Source organism: Cavia porcellus, unplaced genomic scaffold (genome assembly GCF_034190915.1).
Source record: "Cavia porcellus strain 051 isolate PalLab524CR breed Dunkin Hartley unplaced genomic scaffold, mCavPor4.1 scaffold_1, whole genome shotgun sequence".
Lineage (NCBI taxonomy): Eukaryota > Metazoa > Chordata > Mammalia > Rodentia > Caviidae > Cavia > Cavia porcellus.
In genome coordinates, this window is record NW_026947484.1 from 6,890,885 (window position 1) to 6,914,018 (window position 23,134).

Genomic DNA, 23,134 nt, shown 5'->3' on the forward strand with positions numbered 1-23,134 from the left:
CCGTGATGTTTTTCTCACTCCTACTAGTGAATGTAATGTAACACACACCCATACAATGCGCACCACCCCGTGATGTTTTTCTCACTCCTACTAGTGACTCTAATGTAACACACACCCATACAATGCGCACCACCCCGTGATGTTTTTATCACTCCTACTAGTGAATCTAATGTAACACACACCCATACAATGCGCACCACCCCGTGATGTTTTTCTCACTCCTACTAGTGAATGTAATGTAACACACACCCATACAATGCGCACCACCCCGTGATGTTTTTCTCACTCCTACTAGTGAATGTAATGTAACACACACCCATACAATGCGTACCACCCCGTGATGTTTTTCTCACTCCTACTAGTGAATGTAATGTAACACACACCCATACAATGCGCACCACCCCGTGATGTTTTTCTCACTCCTACTAGTGAATGTAATGTAACACACACCCATACAATGCGCACCACCCCGTGATGTTTTTCTCACTCCTACTAGTGAATCTAATGTAACACACACCCATGTAATGCGCACGACCCCGCGATGTTTTTCAGAAACCTATCCTACTTTGCCACTGCATGTTCCCTGACCTCCCCATGCTGACCACCCCGTGGTGCTTTTCTCCATTCTACATTGCCACTCACTACCTATCCTAATTCAGACCCTCCGATTCACACCACCCCGTGATGTTTTTCTCACTCCTACTAGTGAATGTAATGTAACACACACCCATACAATGCGCACCACCCCGTGATGTTTTTCTCACTCCTACTAGTGAATGTAATGTAACACACACCCATACAATGCGCACCACCCCGTGATGTTTTTCTCACTCCTACTAGTGAATGTAATGTAACACACACCCATACAATGCGCACCACCCCGTGATGTTTTTCTCACTCCTACTAGTGAATCTAATGTAACACACACCCATGCAATGCGCACCACCCCGCGATGTTTTTCAGAAACCTATCCTACATTGCCACTGCATGTTCCCTGACCTCCCCATGCTGACCACCCCGTGGTGCTTTTCTCCATCCTACATTGCCACTCACTGCCTATTCTAATTCAGACCCTCCAATTCACACCACCCCGTGATGTTTTTCTCACTCCTAGTAGTGAATGTAATGTAACACACACCCATACAATGCGCACCACCCCGTGATGTTTTTCTTACTCCTACTAGTGAATGTAATGTAACACACACCCATACAATGCGCACCACCCCGTGATGTTTTCTCACTCCTACTAGTGAAGGTAATGTAACACACACCCATACAATGCACACCACCCCGTGATGTTTTTCTCACTCCTACTAGTGAATGTAATGTAACACACACCCATACAATGCGCACCACCCCGTGATGTTTTTCTCACTCCTACTAGTGAATGTAATGTAACACACACCCATACAATGCGCACCACCCCGTGATGTTTTTCTCACTCCTACTAGTGAATGTAATGTAACACACACCCATACAATGCGCACCACCCCGTGATGTTTTTCTCACTCCTACTAGTGAATGTAATTTAACACACACCCATACAATGCGCACCACCCCGTGATGTTTTTCTCACTCCTACTAGTGAATGTAATGTAACACACACCCATACAATGCGCACCACCCCGTGATGTTTTTCTCACTCCTATTAGTGAATGTAATGTAACACACACCCATACAATGGCCACCACCCCGTGATGTTTTTCTCACTCCTACTAGTGAATGTAATGTAACACACACCCATACAATGCGCACCAGCCCGTGATGTTTTTCTCACTCCTACTAGTGAATGTAATGTAACACACACCCAAACAATGCGCACCACCCCGTGATGTTTTTCTCACTCCTACTAGTGAATGTAATGTAACACACACCCATACAATGCGCACCACCCCGTGATGTTTTACTCACTCCTACTAGTGAATGTAATGTAACACACACCCATACAATGCGCACCACCCCGTGATGTTTTTCTCACTCCTACTAATGAATGTAATGTAACACACACCCATACAATGCGTACCACCCCGTGATGTTTTTCTCACTCCTACTAGTGAATGTAATGTAACACACACCCATACAATGCGCACCACCCCGTGATGTTTTTCTCACTCCTACTAGTGACTCTAATGTAACACACACCCATACAGTGCGCACCACCCCGTGATGTTTTTATCACTCCTACTAGTGAATCTAATGTAACACACACCCATACAGTGCGCACCACCCCGTGATGTTTTTATCACTCCTACTAGTGAATCTAATGTAACACACACCCATACAATGCGCACCACCCCGTGATGTTTTTCTCACTCCTACTAGTGAATGTAATGTAACACACACCCATACAATGCGCACCACCCCGTGATGTTTTTCTCACTCCTACTAGTGAATGTAATGTAACACACACCCAAACAATGCGCACCACCCCGTGATGTTTTTCTCACTCCTACTAGTGAATGTAATGTAACACACACCCATACAATGCGCACCACCCCGTGATGTTTTACTCACTCCTACTAGTGAATGTAATGTAACACACACCCATACAATGCGCACCACCCCGTGATGTTTTTCTCACTCCTACTAATGAATGTAATGTAACACACACCCATACAATGCGTACCACCCCGTGATGTTTTTCTCACTCCTACTAGTGAATGTAATGTAACACACACCCATACAATGCGCACCACCCCGTGATGTTTTTCTCACTCCTACTAGTGACTCTAATGTAACACACACCCATACAATGCGCACCACCCCGTGATGTTTTTATCACTCCTACTAGTGAATCTAATGTAACACACACCCATACAATGCGCACCACCCCGTGATGTTTTTCTCACTCCTACTAGTGAATGTAATGTAACACACACCCATACAATGCGCACCACCCCGTGATGTTTTTCTCACTCCTACTAGTGAATGTAATGTAACACACACCCATACAATGCGTACCACCCCGTGATGTTTTTCTCACTCCTACTAGTGAATGTAATGTAACACACACCCATACAATGCGCACCACCCCGTGATGTTTTTCTCACTCCTACTAGTGAATGTAATGTAACACACACCCATACAATGCGCACCACCCCGTGATGTTTTTCTCACTCCTACTAGTGAATCTAATGTAACACACACCCATGTAATGCGCACGACCCCGCGATGTTTTTCAGAAACCTATCCTACTTTGCCACTGCATGTTCCCTGACCTCCCCATGCTGACCACCCCGTGGTGCTTTTCTCCATTCTACATTGCCACTCACTACCTATCCTAATTCAGACCCTCCGATTCACACCACCCCGTGATGTTTTTCTCACTCCTACTAGTGAATGTAATGTAACACACACCCATACAATGCGCACCACCCCGTGATGTTTTTCTCACTCCTACTAGTGAATGTAATGTAACACACACCCATACAATGCGCACCACCCCGTGATGTTTTTCTCACTCCTACTAGTGAATGTAATGTAACACACACCCATACAATGCGCACCACCCCGTGATGTTTTTCTCACTCCTACTAGTGAATCTAATGTAACACACACCCATGCAATGCGCACCACCCCGCGATGTTTTTCAGAAACCTATCCTACATTGCCACTGCATGTTCCCTGACCTCCCCATGCTGACCACCCCGTGGTGCTTTTCTCCATCCTACATTGCCACTCACTGCCTATTCTAATTCAGACCCTCCAATTCACACCACCCCGTGATGTTTTTCTCACTCCTAGTAGTGAATGTAATGTAACACACACCCATACAATGCGCACCACCCCGTGATGTTTTTCTTACTCCTACTAGTGAATGTAATGTAACACACACCCATACAATGCGCACCACCCCGTGATGTTTTCTCACTCCTACTAGTGAAGGTAATGTAACACACACCCATACAATGCACACCACCCCGTGATGTTTTTCTCACTCCTACTAGTGAATGTAATGTAACACACACCCATACAATGCGCACCACCCCGTGATGTTTTTCTCACTCCTACTAGTGAATGTAATGTAACACACACCCATACAATGCGCACCACCCCGTGATGTTTTTCTCACTCCTACTAGTGAATGTAATGTAACACACACCCATACAATGCGCACCACCCCGTGATGTTTTTCTCACTCCTACTAGTGAATGTAATTTAACACACACCCATACAATGCGCACCACCCCGTGATGTTTTTCTCACTCCTACTAGTGAATGTAATGTAACACACACCCATACAATGCGCACCACCCCGTGATGTTTTTCTCACTCCTATTAGTGAATGTAATGTAACACACACCCATACAATGGCCACCACCCCGTGATGTTTTTCTCACTCCTACTAGTGAATGTAATGTAACACACACCCATACAATGCGCACCAGCCCGTGATGTTTTTCTCACTCCTACTAGTGAATGTAATGTAACACACACCCAAACAATGCGCACCACCCCGTGATGTTTTTCTCACTCCTACTAGTGAATGTAATGTAACACACACCCATACAATGCGCACCACCCCGTGATGTTTTACTCACTCCTACTAGTGAATGTAATGTAACACACACCCATACAATGCGCACCACCCCGTGATGTTTTTCTCACTCCTACTAATGAATGTAATGTAACACACACCCATACAATGCGTACCACCCCGTGATGTTTTTCTCACTCCTACTAGTGAATGTAATGTAACACACACCCATACAATGCGCACCACCCCGTGATGTTTTTCTCACTCCTACTAGTGACTCTAATGTAACACACACCCATACAGTGCGCACCACCCCGTGATGTTTTTATCACTCCTACTAGTGAATCTAATGTAACACACACCCATACAATGCGCACCACCCCGTGATGTTTTTCTCACTCCTACTAGTGAATGTAATGTAACACACACCCATACAATGCGCACCACCCCGTGATGTTTTTCTCACTCCTACTAGTGAATGTAATGTAACACACACCCATACAATGCGCACCACCCCGTGATGTTTTTCTCACTCCTACTAGTGAATGTAATGTAACACACACCCATACAATGCGCACCACCCCGTGATGTTTTTCTCACTCCTACTAGTGAATGTAATGTAACACACACCCATACAATGCGCACCACCCCGTGATGTTTTTCTCACTCCTACTAGTGAATCTAATGTAACACACACCCATGTAATGCGCACGACCCCGCGATGTTTTTCAGAAACCTATCCTACTTTGCCACTGCATGTTCCCTGACCTCCCCATGCTGACCACCCCGTGGTGCTTTTCTCCATTCTACATTGCCACTCACTACCTATCCTAATTCAGACCCTCCGATTCACACCACCCCGTGATGTTTTTCTCACTCCTACTAGTGAATGTAATGTAACACACACCCATACAATGCGCACCACCCCGTGATGTTTTTCTCACTCCTACTAGTGAATGTAATGTAACACACACCCATACAATGCGCACCACCCCGTGATGTTTTTCTCACTCCTACTAGTGTATGTAATGTAACACACACCCATACAATGCGCACCACCCCGTGATGTTTTTCTCACTCCTACTAGTGAATCTAATGTAACACACACCCATGCAATGCGCACCACCCCGCGATGTTTTTCAGAAACCTATCCTACATTGCCACTGCATGTTCCCTGACCTCCCCATGCTGACCACCCCGTGGTGCTTTTCTCCATCCTACATTGCCACTCACTGCCTATTCTAATTCACACCCTCCAATTCACACCACCCCGTGATGTTTTTCTCACTCCTAGTAGTGAATGTAATGTAACACACACCCATACAATGCGCACCACCCCGTGATGTTTTTCTTACTCCTACTAGTGAATGTAATGTAACACACACCCATACAATGCGCACCACCCCGTGATGTTTTCTCACTCCTACTAGTGAAGGTAATGTAACACACACCCATACAATGCGCACCACCCCGTGATGTTTTTCTCACTCCTACTAGTGAATGTAATGTAACACACACCCATACAATGCGCACCACCCCGTGATGTTTTTCTCACTCCTACTAGTGAATGTAATGTAACACACACCCATACAATGCGCACCACCCCGTGATGTTTTTCTCACTCCTACTAGTGAATGTAATGTAACACACACCCATACAATGCGCACCACCCCGTGATGTTTTTCTCACTCCTACTAGTGAATGTAATTTAACACACACCCATACAATGCGCTCCACCCCGTGATGTTTTTCTCACTCCTACTAGTGAATGTAATGTAACACACACCCATACAATGCGCACCACCCCGTGATGTTTTTCTCACTCCTATTAGTGAATGTAATGTAACACACACCCATACAATGGCCACCACCCCGTGATGTTTTTCTCACTCCTACTAGTGAATGTAATGTAACACACACCCATACAATGCGCACCACCCCGTGATGTTTTTCTCACTCCTCTTAGTGAATCTAATGTAACACACAGCCATACAATGCGCACCACCCCGTGATGTTTTTCTCACTCCTACTAGTGAATCTAATGTAACACACACCCATACAATGCGCACCACCCCGTGATGTTTTTCTCACTCATACTAGTGAATGTAATGTAACACACACCCATACAATGCGCACCACCCCGTGATGTTCTTCTCACTCCTACTAGTGAATGTAATGTAACACACACCCATACAATGTGCACAACCCCGTGATGTTTTTCTCACTCCTACCAGTCAATGCAATGTAACACACACCCATAAAATGCGCACCACCCCGTGATGTTTTTCTCACTCCTACTAGTGAATGTAATGTAACACACACCCATACAGTGCGTACCACCCCGTGATGTTTTTCTCACTCCTACTAGTGAATGTAATGTAACACACACCCATACAATGCGCACCACTCCATGATGTTTTTCTCACTCCTACTAGTGAATCTAATGTAACACACACCCATACAATGCGCACCACCCCGTGATGTTTTTCTCACTCCTACTAGTGAATGTAATGTAACACACACCCATACAATGCGCACCACCCCGTGATGTTTTTCTCACTCCTAGTAGTGAATGTAATGTAACACACACCCATACAATGCGCACCACCCCGTGATGTTTTTCTCACTCCTACTAGTGAATGTAATGTAAAACACACCCATACAATGCGCACCACCCCGTGATGTTTTTCTCACTCCTACTAGTGAATCTAATGTAACACACACCCATACAATGCGCACCACCCCGCAATGTTTTTCAGAAACCTATCCTACATTGCCACTGTATGTTCCCTGACCTCCCCATGCTGACCACCCCGTGGTGCTTTTCTCCATCCTACATTGCCACTCACTGCCTATTCTAATTCAGACCCTCCAATTCACACCACCCCGTGATGTTTTTCTCACTCCTAGTAGTGAATGTAATGTAACACACACCCATACAATGGGCACCACCCCGTGATGTTTTTCTCACTCCTACTAGTGAATGTAATGTAACACACACCCATACCATGCGCACCACCCCGTGATGTTTTTCTCACTCCTACTAGTGAATGTAATGTAACACACACCCATACAATGCGCACCACCCCGTGATGTTTTTCTCACTCCTACTAGTGAATCTAATGTAACACACACCCATACATTGCGCACCACCCCGTGATGTTTTTCTCACTCCTACTAGTGAATGTAATGTAACACACACCCATACAATGCGCACCACCCCGTGATGTTTTTCTCACTCCTACTAGTGAATGTAATGTAACACACACCCATACAATACGCACCACCCCGTGATGTTTTTCTCACTCCTACTAGTGAATGTAATGTAACACACACCCATACAATGCGCACCACCCCGTGAAGTTTTTCTCACTCCTACTAGTGAATGTAATATAACACACACCCATACAATGCGCACAACCCCGTGATGTTTTTCTCACTCCTACTAGTGACTCTAATGTAACACACACCCATACAATGCGCACCACCCCGTGATGTTTTTCTCACTCCTACTAGTGAATGTAATGTAACACACACCCATACAATGCGCACCACCCCGTGATGTATTTCTCACTCCTACTAGTGAATGTAATGTAACACAGACCCATACAATGCGCACCACCCCGTGATGTTTTTCTCACTCCTACTAGTGACTCTAATGTAACACACACCCATACAATGCGCACGACCCCGTGATGTTTTTCTCACTCCTACTAGTGAATGTAATGTAACACACACCGATACAATGCGCACCACCCCGTGATGTTTTACTCACTCCTACTAGTGAATGTAATGTAACACACACCCATACAATGCGCACCACCCCGTGATGTTTTTCTCACTCCTACTAATGAATGTAATGTAACACACACCCATACAATGCGTACCACCCCGTGATGTTTTTTTCACTCCTACTAGTGAATGTAATGTAACACACACCCATACAATGCGCACCACCCCGTGATGTTTTTCTCACTCCTACTAGTGACTCTAATGTAACACACACCCATACAATGCGCACCACCCCGTGATGTTTTTATCACTCCTACTAGTGAATCTAATGTAACACACACCCATACAATGCGCACCACCCCGTGATGTTTTTCTCACTCCTACTAGTGAATGTAATGTAACACACACCCATACAATGCGCACCACCCCGTGATGTTTTTCTCACTCCTACTAGTGAATGTAATGTAACACACACCCATACAATGCGCACCACCCCGTGATGTTTTTCTCACTCCTACTAGTGAATGTAATGTAACACACACCCATACAATGCGCACCACCCCGTGATGTTTTTCTCACTCCTACTAGTGAATGTAATGTAACACACACCCATACAATGCGCACCACCCCGTGATGTTTTTCTCACTCCTACTAGTGAATCTAATGTAACACACACCCATGTAATGCGCACGACCCCGCGATGTTTTTCAGAAACCTATCCTACTTTGCCACTGCATGTTCCCTGACCTCCCCATGCTGACCACCCCGTGGTGCTTTTCTCCATTCTACATTGCCACTCACTACCTATCCTAATTCAGACCCTCCGATTCACACCACCCCGTGATGTTTTTCTCACTCCTACTAGTGAATGTAATATAACACACACCCATACAATGCGCACCACCCCGTGATGTTTTTCTCACTCCTACTAGTGAATGTAATGTAACACACACCCATACAATGCGCACCACCCCGTGATGTTTTTCTCACTCCTACTAGTGAATGTAATGTAACACACACCCATACAATGCGCACCACCCCGTGATGTTTTTCTCACTCCTACTAGTGAATCTAATGTAACACACACCCATGCAATGCGCACCACCCCGCGATGTTTTTCAGAAACCTATCCTACATTGCCACTGCATGTTCCCTGACCTCCCCATGCTGACCACCCCGTGGTGCTTTTCTCCATCCTACATTGCCACTCACTGCCTATTCTAATTCAGACCCTCCAATTCACACCACCCCGTGATGTTTTTCTCACTCCTAGTAGTGAATGTAATGTAACACACACCCATACAATGCGCACCACCCCGTGATGTTTTTCTTACTCCTACTAGTGAATGTAATGTAACACACACCCATACAATGCGCACCACCCCGTGATGTTTTCTCACTCCTACTAGTGAAGGTAATGTAACACACACCCATACAATGCGCACCACCCCGTGATGTTTTTCTCACTCCTACTAGTGAATGTAATGTAACACACACCCATACAATGCGCACCACCCCGTGATGTTTTTCTCACTCCTACTAGTGAATGTAATGTAACACACACCCATACAATGCGCACCACCCCGTGATGTTTTTCTCACTCCTACTAGTGAATGTAATGTAACACACACCCATACAATGCGCACCACCCCGTGATGTTTTTCTCACTCCTACTAGTGAATGTAATTTAACACACACCCATACAATGCGCACCACCCCGTGATGTTTTTCTCACTCCTACTAGTGAATGTAATGTAACACACACCCATACAATGCGCACCACCCCGTGATGTTTTTCTCACTCCTATTAGTGAATGTAATGTAACACACACCCATACAATGGCCACCACCCCGTGATGTTTTTCTCACTCCTACTAGTGAATGTAATGTAACACACACCCATACAATGCGCACCAGCCCGTGATGTTTTTCTCACTCCTACTAGTGAATGTAATGTAACACACACCCAAACAATGCGCACCACCCCGTGATGTTTTTCTCACTCCTACTAGTGAATGTAATGTAACACACACCCATACAATGCGCACCACCCCGTGATGTTTTACTCACTCCTACTAGTGAATGTAATGTAACACACACCCATACAATGCGCACCACCCCGTGATGTTTTTCTCACTCCTACTAATGAATGTAATGTAACACACACCCATACAATGCGTACCACCCCGTGATGTTTTTCTCACTCCTACTAGTGAATGTAATGTAACACACACCCATACAATGCGCACCACCCCGTGATGTTTTTCTCACTCCTACTAGTGACTCTAATGTAACACACACCCATACAGTGCGCACCACCCCGTGATGTTTTTATCACTCCTACTAGTGAATCTAATGTAACACACACCCATACAATGCGCACCACCCCGTGATGTTTTTCTCACTCCTACTAGTGAATGTAATGTAACACACACCCATACAATGCGCACCACCCCGTGATGTTTTTCTCACTCCTACTAGTGAATGTAATGTAACACACACCCATACAATGCGCACCACCCCGTGATGTTTTTCTCACTCCTACTAGTGAATGTAATGTAACACACACCCATACAATGCGCACCACCCCGTGATGTTTTTCTCACTCCTACTAGTGAATGTAATGTAACACACACCCATACAATGCGCACCACCCCGTGATGTTTTTCTCACTCCTACTAGTGAATCTAATGTAACACACACCCATGTAATGCGCACGACCCCGCGATGTTTTTCAGAAACCTATCCTACTTTGCCACTGCATGTTCCCTGACCTCCCCATGCTGACCACCCCGTGGTGCTTTTCTCCATTCTACATTGCCACTCACTACCTATCCTAATTCAGACCCTCAGATTCACACCACCCCGTGATGTTTTTCTCACTCCTACTAGTGAATGTAATGTAACACACACCCATACAATGCGCACCACCCCGTGATGTTTTTCTCACTCCTACTAGTGAATGTAATGTAACACACACCCATACAATGCGCACCACCCCGTGATGTTTTTCTCACTCCTACTAGTGAATGTAATGTAACACACACCCATACAATGCGCACCACCCCGTGATGTTTTTCTCACTCCTACTAGTGAATCTAATGTAACACACACCCATGCAATGCGCACCACCCCGCGATGTTTTTCAGAAACCTATCCTACATTGCCACTGCATGTTCCCTGACCTCCCCATGCTGACCACCCCGTGGTGCTTTTCTCCATCCTACATTGCCACTCACTGCCTATTCTAATTCAGACCCTCCAATTCACACCACCCCGTGATGTTTTTCTCACTCCTAGTAGTGAATGTAATGTAACACACACCCATACAATGCGCACCACCCCGTGATGTTTTTCTTACTCCTACTAGTGAATGTAATGTAACACACACCCATACAATGCGCACCACCCCGTGATGTTTTCTCACTCCTACTAGTGAAGGTAATGTAACACACACCCATACAATGCGCACCACCCCGTGATGTTTTTCTCACTCCTACTAGTGAATGTAATGTAACACACACCCATACAATGCGCACCACCCCGTGATGTTTTTCTCACTCCTACTAGTGAATGTAATGTAACACACACCCATACAATGCGCACCACCCCGTGATGTTTTTCTCACTCCTACTAGTGAATGTAATGTAACACACACCCATACAATGCGCACCACCCCGTGATGTTTTTCTCACTCCTACTAGTGAATGTAATTTAACACACACCCATACAATGCGCACCACCCCGTGATGTTTTTCTCACTCCTACTAGTGAATGTAATGTAACACACACCCATACAATGCGCACCACCCCGTGATGTTTTTCTCACTCCTATTAGTGAATGTAATGTAACACACACCCATACAATGGCCACCACCCCGTGATGTTTTTCTCACTCCTACTAGTGAATGTAATGTAACACACACCCGTACATTGCGCACCACCCCGTGATGTTTTTCTCACTCCTCTTAGTGAATCTAATGTAACACACAGCCATACAATGCGCACCACCCCGTGATGTTTTTCTCACTCCTACTAGTGAATCTAATGTAACACACACCCATACAATGCGCACCACCCCGTGATGTTTTTCTCACTCATACTAGTGAATGTAATGTAACACACACCCATACAATGCGCACCACCCCGTGATGTTCTTCTCACTCCTACTAGTGAATGTAATGTAACACACACCCATACAATGCGCACAACCCCGTGATGTTTTTCTCACTCCTACCAGTCAATGTAATGTAACACACACCCATAAAATGCGCACCACACCGTGATGTTTTTCTCACTCCTACTAGTGAATGTAATGTAACACACACCCATACAGTGCGTACCACCCCGTGATGTTTTTCTCACTCCTACTAGTGAATGTAATGTAACACACACCCATACAATGCGCACCACTCCATGATGTTTTTCTCACTCCTACTAGTGAATCTAATGTAACACACACCCATACAATGCGCACCACCCCGTGATGTTTTTCTCACTCCTACTAGTGAATGTAATGTAACACACACCCATACAGTGCGCACCACCCCGTGATGTTTTTCTCACTCCTAGTAGTGAATGTAATGTAACACACACCCATACAATGCGCACCACCCCGTGATGTTTTTCTCACTCCTACTAGTGAATGTAATGTAAAACACACCCATACAATGCGCACCACCCCGTGATGTTTTTCTCACTCCTACTAGTGAATCTAATGTAACACACACCCATACAATGCGCACCACCCCGCAATGTTTTTCAGAAACCTATCCTACATTGCCACTGTATGTTCCCTGACCTCCCCATGCTGACCACCCCGTGGTGCTTTTCTCCATCCTACATTGCCACTCACTGCCTATTCTAATTCAGACCCTCCAATTCACACCACCCCGTGATGTTTTTCTCACTCCTAGTAGTGAATGTAATGTAACACACACCCATACAATGGGCACCACCCCGTGATGTTTTTCTCACTCCTACTAGTGAATGTAATGTAACACACACCCATACCATGCGCACCACCCCGTGATGTTTTTCTCACTCCTACTAGTGAATGTAATGTAACACACACCCATACAATGCGCACCACCCCGTGATGTTTTTCTCACTCCTACTAGTGAATCTAATGTAACACACACCCATACATTGCGCACCACCCCGTGATGTTTTTCTCACTCCTACTAGTGAATGTAATGTAACACACACCCATACAATGCGCACCACCCCGTGATGTTTTTCTCACTCCTACTAGTGAATGTAATGTAACACACACCCATACAATACGCACCACCCCGTGATGTTTTTCTCACTCCTACTAGTGAATGTAATGTAACACACACCCATACAATGCGCACCACCCCGTGAAGTTTTTCTCACTCCTACTAGTGAATGTAATATAACACACACCCATACAATGCGCACCACCCCGTGATGTTTTTCTCACTCCTACTAGTGACTCTAATGTAACACACACCCATACAATGCGCACCACCCCGTGATGTTTTTCTCACTCCTACTAGTGAATGTAATGTAACACACACCCATACAATGCGCAACACCCCGTGATGTATTTCGCACTCCTACTAGTGAATGTAATGTAACACAGACCCATACAATGCGCACCACCCCGTGATGTTTTTCTCACTCCTACTAGTGACTCTAATGTAACACACACCCATACAATGCGCACGACCCCGTGATGTTTTTCTCACTCCTACCAGTCAATGCAATGTAACACACACCCATAAAATGCGCACCACCCCGTGATGTTTTTCTCACTCCTACTAGTGAATGTAATGTAACACACACCCATACAGTGCGTACCACCCCGTGATGTTTTTCTCACTCCTACTAGTGAATGTAATGTAACACACACCCATACAATGCGCACCACTCCATGATGTTTTTCTCACTCCTACTAGTGAATCTAATGTAACACACACCCATACAATGCGCACCACCCCGTGATGTTTTTCTCACTCCTACTAGTGAATGTAATGTAACACACACCCATACAATGCGCACCACCCCGTGATGTTTTTCTCACTCCTAGTAGTGAATGTAATGTAACACACACCCATACAATGCGCACCACCCCGTGATGTTTTTCTCACTCCTACTAGTGAATGTAATGTAAAACACACCCATACAATGCGCACCACCCCGTGATGTTTTTCTCACTCCTACTAGTGAATCTAATGTAACACACACCCATACAATGCGCACCACCCCGCAATGTTTTTCAGAAACCTATCCTACATTGCCACTGTATGTTCCCTGACCTCCCCATGCTGACCACCCCGTGGTGCTTTTCTCCATCCTACATTGCCACTCACTGCCTATTCTAATTCAGACCCTCCAATTCACACCACCCCGTGATGTTTTTCTCACTCCTAGTAGTGAATGTAATGTAACACACACCCATACAATGGGCACCACCCCGTGATGTTTTTCTCACTCCTACTAGTGAATGTAATGTAACACACACCCATACCATGCGCACCACCCCGTGATGTTTTTCTCACTCCTACTAGTGAATGTAATGTAACACACACCCATACAATGCGCACCACCCCGTGATGTTTTTCTCACTCCTACTAGTGAATCTAATGTAACACACACCCATACATTGCGCACCACCCCGTGATGTTTTTCTCACTCCTACTAGTGAATGTAATGTAACACACACCCATACAATGCGCACCACCCCGTGATGTTTTTCTCACTCCTACTAGTGAATGTAATGTAACACACACCCATACAATACGCACCACCCCGTGATGTTTTTCTCACTCCTACTAGTGAATGTAATGTAACACACACCCATACAATGCGCACCACCCCGTGAAGTTTTTCTCACTCCTACTAGTGAATGTAATATAACACACACCCATACAATGCGCACAACCCCGTGATGTTTTTCTCACTCCTACTAGTGACTCTAATGTAACACACACCCATACAATGCGCACCACCCCGTGATGTTTTTCTCACTCCTACTAGTGAATGTAATGTAACACACACCCATACAATGCGCACCACCCCGTGATGTATTTCTCACTCCTACTAGTGAATGTAATGTAACACAGACCCATACAATGCGCACCACCCCGTGATGTTTTTCTCACTCCTACTAGTGACTCTAATGTAACACACACCCATACAATGCGCACGACCCCGTGATGTTTTTCTCACTCCTACTAGTGAATGTAATGTAACACACACCGATACAATGCGCACCACCCCGTGATGTTTTACTCACTCCTACTAGTGAATGTAATGTAACACACACCCATACAATGCGCACCACCCCGTGATGTTTTTCTCACTCCTACTAATGAATGTAATGTAACACACACCCATACAATGCGTACCACCCCGTGATGTTTTTTTCACTCCTACTAGTGAATGTAATGTAACACACACCCATACAATGCGCACCACCCCGTGATGTTTTTCTCACTCCTACTAGTGACTCTAATGTAACACACACCCATACAATGCGCACCACCCCGTGATGTTTTTATCACTCCTACTAGTGAATCTAATGTAACACACACCCATACAATGCGCACCACCCCGTGATGTTTTTCTCACTCCTACTAGTGAATGTAATGTAACACACACCCATACAATGCGCACCACCCCGTGATGTTTTTCTCACTCCTACTAGTGAATGTAATGTAACACACACCCATACAATGCGCACCACCCCGTGATGTTTTTCTCACTCCTACTAGTGAATGTAATGTAACACACACCCATACAATGCGCACCACCCCGTGATGTTTTTCTCACTCCTACTAGTGAATGTAATGTAACACACACCCATACAATGCGCACCACCCCGTGATGTTTTTCTCACTCCTACTAGTGAATCTAATGTAACACACACCCATGTAATGCGCACGACCCCGCGATGTTTTTCAGAAACCTATCCTACTTTGCCACTGCATGTTCCCTGACCTCCCCATGCTGACCACCCCGTGGTGCTTTTCTCCATTCTACATTGCCACTCACTACCTATCCTAATTCAGACCCTCCGATTCACACCACCCCGTGATGTTTTTCTCACTCCTACTAGTGAATGTAATATAACACACACCCATACAATGCGCACCACCCCGTGATGTTTTTCTCACTCCTACTAGTGAATGTAATGTAACACACACCCATACAATGCGCACCACCCCGTGATGTTTTTCTCACTCCTACTAGTGAATGTAATGTAACACACACCCATACAATGCGCACCACCCCGTGATGTTTTTCTCACTCCTACTAGTGAATCTAATGTAACACACACCCATGCAATGCGCACCACCCCGCGATGTTTTTCAGAAACCTATCCTACATTGCCACTGCATGTTCCCTGACCTCCCCATGCTGACCACCCCGTGGTGCTTTTCTCCATCCTACATTGCCACTCACTGCCTATTCTAATTCAGACCCTCCAATTCACACCACCCCGTGATGTTTTTCTCACTCCTAGTAGTGAATGTAATGTAACACACACCCATACAATGCGCACCACCCCGTGATGTTTTTCTTACTCCTACTAGTGAATGTAATGTAACACACACCCATACAATGCGCACCACCCCGTGATGTTTTCTCACTCCTACTAGTGAAGGTAATGTAACACACACCCATACAATGCGCACCACCCCGTGATGTTTTTCTCACTCCTACTAGTGAATGTAATGTAACACACACCCATACAATGCGCACCACCCCGTGATGTTTTTCTCACTCCTACTAGTGAATGTAATGTAACACACACCCATACAATGCGCACCACCCCGTGATGTTTTTCTCACTCCTACTAGTGAATGTAATGTAACACACACCCATACAATGCGCACCACCCCGTGATGTTTTTCTCACTCCTACTAGTGAATGTAATTTAACACACACCCATACAATGCGCACCACCCCGTGATGTTTTTCTCACTCCTACTAGTGAATGTAATGTAACACACACCCATACAATGCGCACCACCCCGTGATGTTTTTCTCACTCCTATTAGTGAATGTAATGTAACACACACCCATACAATGGCCACCACCCCGTGATGTTTTTCTCACTCCTACTAGTGAATGTAATGTAACACACACCCATACAATGCGCACCAGCCCGTGATGTTTTTCTCACTCCTACTAGTGAATGTAATGTAACACACACCCAAACAATGCGCACCACCCCGTGATGTTTTTCTCACTCCTACTAGTGAATGTAATGTAACACACACCCATACAATGCGCACCACCCCGTGATGTTTTACTCACTCCTACTAGTGAATGTAATGTAACACACACCCATACAATGCGCACCACCCCGTGATGTTTTTCTCACTCCTACTAATGAATGTAATGTAACACACACCCATACAATGCGTACCACCCCGTGATGTTTTTCTCACTCCTACTAGTGAATGTAATGTAACACACACCCATACAATGCGCACCACCCCGTGATGTTTTTCTCACTCCTACTAGTGACTCTAATGTAACACACACCCATACAGTGCGCACCACCCCGTGATGTTTTTATCACTCCTACTAGTGAATCTAATGTAACACACACCCATACAATGCGCACCACCCCGTGATGTTTTTCTCACTCCTACTAGTGAATGTAATGTAACACACACCCATACAATGCGCACCACCCCGTGATGTTTTTCTCACTCCTACTAGTGAATGTAATGTAACACACACCCATACAATGCGCACCACCCCGTGATGTTTTTCTCACTCCTACTAGTGAATGTAATGTAACACACACCCATACAATGCGCACCACCCCGTGATGTTTTTCTCACTCCTACTAGTGAATGTAATGTAACACACACCCATACAATGCGCACCACCCCGTGATGTTTTTCTCACTCCTACTAGTGAATCTAATGTAACACACACCCATGTAATGCGCACGACCCCGCGATGTTTTTCAGAAACCTATCCTACTTTGCCACTGCATGTTCCCTGACCTCCCCATGCTGACCACCCCGTGGTGCTTTTCTCCATTCTACATTGCCACTCACTACCTATCCTAATTCAGACCCTCAGATTCACACCACCCCGTGATGTTTTTCTCACTCCTACTAGTGAATGTAATGTAACACACACCCATACAATGCGCACCACCCCGTGATGTTTTTCTCACTCCTACTAGTGAATGTAATGTAACACACACCCATACAATGCGCACCACCCCGTGATGTTTTTCTCACTCCTACTAGTGAATGTAATGTAACACACACCCATACAATGCGCACCACCCCGTGATGTTTTTCTCACTCCTACTAGTGAATCTAATGTAACACACACCCATGCAATGCGCACCACCCCGCGATGTTTTTCAGAAACCTATCCTACATTGCCACTGCATGTTCCCTGACCTCCCCATGCTGACCACCCCGTGGTGCTTTTCTCCATCCTACATTGCCACTCACTGCCTATTCTAATTCAGACCCTCCAATTCACACCACCCCGTGATGTTTTTCTCACTCCTAGTAGTGAATGTAATGTAACACACACCCATACAATGCGCACCACCCCGTGATGTTTTTCTTACTCCTACTAGTGAATGTAATGTAACACACACCCATACAATGCGCACCACCCCGTGATGTTTTCTCACTCCTACTAGTGAAGGTAATGTAACACACACCCATACAATGCGCACCACCCCGTGATGTTTTTCTCACTCCTACTAGTGAATGTAATGTAACACACACCCATACAATGCGCACCACCCCGTGATGTTTTTCTCACTCCTACTAGTGAATGTAATGTAACACACACCCATACAATGCGCACCACCCCGTGATGTTTTTCTCACTCCTACTAGTGAATGTAATGTAACACACACCCATACAATGCGCACCACCCCGTGATGTTTTTCTCACTCCTACTAGTGAATGTAATTTAACACACACCCATACAATGCGCACCACCCCGTGATGTTTTTCTCACTCCTACTAGTGAATGTAATGTAACACACACCCATACAATGCGCACCACCCCGTGATGTTTTTCTCACTCCTATTAGTGAATGTAATGTAACACACACCCATACAATGGCCACCACCCCGTGATGTTTTTCTCACTCCTACTAGTGAATGTAATGTAACACACACCCGTACATTGCGCACCACCCCGTGATGTTTTTCTCACTCCTCTTAGTGAATCTAATGTAACACACAGCCATACAATGCGCACCACCCCGTGATGTTTTTCTCACTCCTACTAGTGAATCTAATGTAACACACACCCATACAATGCGCACCACCCCGTGATGTTTTTCTCACTCATACTAGTGAATGTAATGTAACACACACCCATACAATGCGCACCACCCCGTGATGTTCTTCTCACTCCTACTAGTGAATGTAATGTAACACACACCCATACAATGCGCACAACCCCGTGATGTTTTTCTCACTCCTACCAGTCAATGTAATGTAACACACACCCATAAAATGCGCACCACACCGTGATGTTTTTCTCACTCCTACTAGTGAATGTAATGTAACACACACCCATACAGTGCGTACCACCCCGTGATGTTTTTCTCACTCCTACTAGTGAATGTAATGTAACACACACCCATACAATGCGCACCACTCCATGATGTTTTTCTCACTCCTACTAGTGAATCTAATGTAACACACACCCATACAATGCGCACCACCCCGTGATGTTTTTCTCACTCCTACTAGTGAATGTAATGTAACACACACCCATACAGTGCGCACCACCCCGTGATGTTTTTCTCACTCCTAGTAGTGAATGTAATGTAACACACACCCATACAATGCGCACCACCCCGTGATGTTTTTCTCACTCCTACTAGTGAATGTAATGTAAAACACACCCATACAATGCGCACCACCCCGTGATGTTTTTCTCACTCCTACTAGTGAATCTAATGTAACACACACCCATACAATGCGCACCACCCCGCAATGTTTTTCAGAAACCTATCCTACATTGCCACTGTATGTTCCCTGACCTCCCCATGCTGACCACCCCGTGGTGCTTTTCTCCATCCTACATTGCCACTCACTGCCTATTCTAATTCAGACCCTCCAATTCACACCACCCCGTGATGTTTTTCTCACTCCTAGTAGTGAATGTAATGTAACACACACCCATACAATGGGCACCACCCCGTGATGTTTTTCTCACTCCTACTAGTGAATGTAATGTAACACACACCCATACCATGCGCACCACCCCGTGATGTTTTTCTCACTCCTACTAGTGAATGTAATGTAACACACACCCATACAATGCGCACCACCCCGTGATGTTTTTCTCACTCCTACTAGTGAATCTAATGTAACACACACCCATACATTGCGCACCACCCCGTGATGTTTTTCTCACTCCTACTAGTGAATGTAATGTAACACACACCCATACAATGCGCACCACCCCGTGATGTTTTTCTCACTCCTACTAGTGAATGTAATGTAACACACACCCATACAATACGCACCACCCCGTGATGTTTTTCTCACTCCTACTAGTGAATGTAATGTAACACACACCCATACAATGCGCACCACCCCGTGAAGTTTTTCTCACTCCTACTAGTGAATGTAATATAACACACACCCATACAATGCGCACCACCCCGTGATGTTTTTCTCACTCCTACTAGTGACTCTAATGTAACACACACCCATACAATGCGCACCACCCCGTGATGTTTTTCTCACTCCTACTAGTGAATGTAATGTAACACACACCCATACAATGCGCAACACCCCGTGATGTATTTCGCACTCCTACTAGTGAATGTAATGTAACACAGACCCATACAATGCGCACCACCCCGTGATGTTTTTCTCACTCCTACTAGTGACTCTAATGTAACACACACCCATACAATGCGCACGACCCCGTGATGTTTTTCTCACTCCTACTAGTGAATGTAATGTAACACACACCCATACAATGCGCACCACCCCGTGATGTTTTACTCACTCCTACTAGTGAATGTAATGTAACACACACCCATACAATGCGCACCACCCCGTGATGTTTTTCTCACTCCTACTAATGAATGTAATGTAACACACACCCATACAATGCGTACCACCCCGTGATGTTTTTCTCACTCCTACTAGTGAATGTAATGTAACACACACCCATACAATGCGCACCACCCCGTGATGTTTTTCTCACTCCCACTAGTGACTCTAATGTAACACACACCCATACAATGCGCACCACCCCGTGATGTTTTTATCACTCCTACTAGTGAATCTAATGTAACACACACCCATACAATGCGCACCACCCCATGATGTTTTTCTCACTCCTACTAGTGAATGTAATGTAACACACACCCATACAATGCGCACCACCCCGTGATGTTTTTCTCACTCCTACTAGTGAATGTAATGTAACACACACCCATACAATGCGCAAAACCCCGTGATGTTTTTCTCACTCCTACTAGTGAATGTAATGTAACACACACCCATACAATGCGCACCACCCCGTGATGTTTTTCTCACTCCTACTAGTGAATCTAATGTAACACACACCCATACAATGCGCACCACCCCGTGATGTTTTTCTCACTCCTACTAGTGAATCTAATGTAACACACACCCATATAATGCGCACGACCCCGCGATGTTTTTCAGAAACCTATCCTACTTTGCCACTGCATGTTCCCTGACCTCCCCATGCTGACCACCCCGTGGTGCTTTTCTCCATTCTACATTGCCACTCACTACCTATCCTAATTCAGACCCTCCGATTCACACCACCCCGTGATGTTTTTCTCACTCCTACTAGTGAATGTAATGTAACACACACCCATACAATGCGCACCACCCCGTGATGTTTTTCTCACTCCTACTAGTGAATGTAATGTAACACACACCCATACAATGCGCACCACCCCGTGATGTTTTTCTCACTCCTACTAGTGAATGTAATGTAACACACACCCATACAATGCGCACCACCCCGTGAAGTTTTTCTCACTCCTACTAGTGAATGTAATATAACACACACCCATACAATGCGCACCACACCGTGATGTTTTTCTCACTCCTACTAGTGACTCTAATGTAACACACACCCATACAATGCGCACCACACCGTGATGTTTTTCTCACTCCTACTAGTGAATGTAATGTAACACACACCCATACAATGCGCACCACCCCGTGATGTATTTCTCACTCCTACTAGTGAATGTAATGTAACACAGACCCATACAATGCGCACCACCCCGTGATGTTTTTCTCACTCCTACTAGTGACTCTAATGTAACACACACCCATACAATGCGCACGACCCCGTGATGTTTTTCTCACTCCTACTAGTGAATGTAATGTAACACACACCCATACAATGCGCACCACCCCGTGATGTTTTACTCACTCCTACTAGTGAATGTAATGTAACACACACCCATACAATGCGCACCACCCCGTGATGTTTTTCTCACTCCTACTAATGAATGTAATGTAACACACACCCATACAATGCGTACCACCCCGTGATGTTTTTCTCACTCCTATAAGTGAATGTAATGTAACACACACCCATACAATGCGCACCACCCCGTGATGTTTTTCTCACTCCTACTAGTGACTCTAATGTAACACACACCCATACAATGCGCACCACCCCGTGATGTTTTTATCACTCCTACTAGTGAATCTAATGTAACACACACCCATACAATGCGCACCACCCCATGATATTTTTCTCACTCCTACTAGTGAATGTAATGTAACACACACCCATACAATGCGCACCACCCGTGATGTTTTTCTCACTCCTACTAGTGAATGTAATGTAACACACACCCATACAATGCGCACCACCCCGTGATGTTTTTCTCACTCCTACTAGTGAATGTAATGTAACACACACCCATACAAT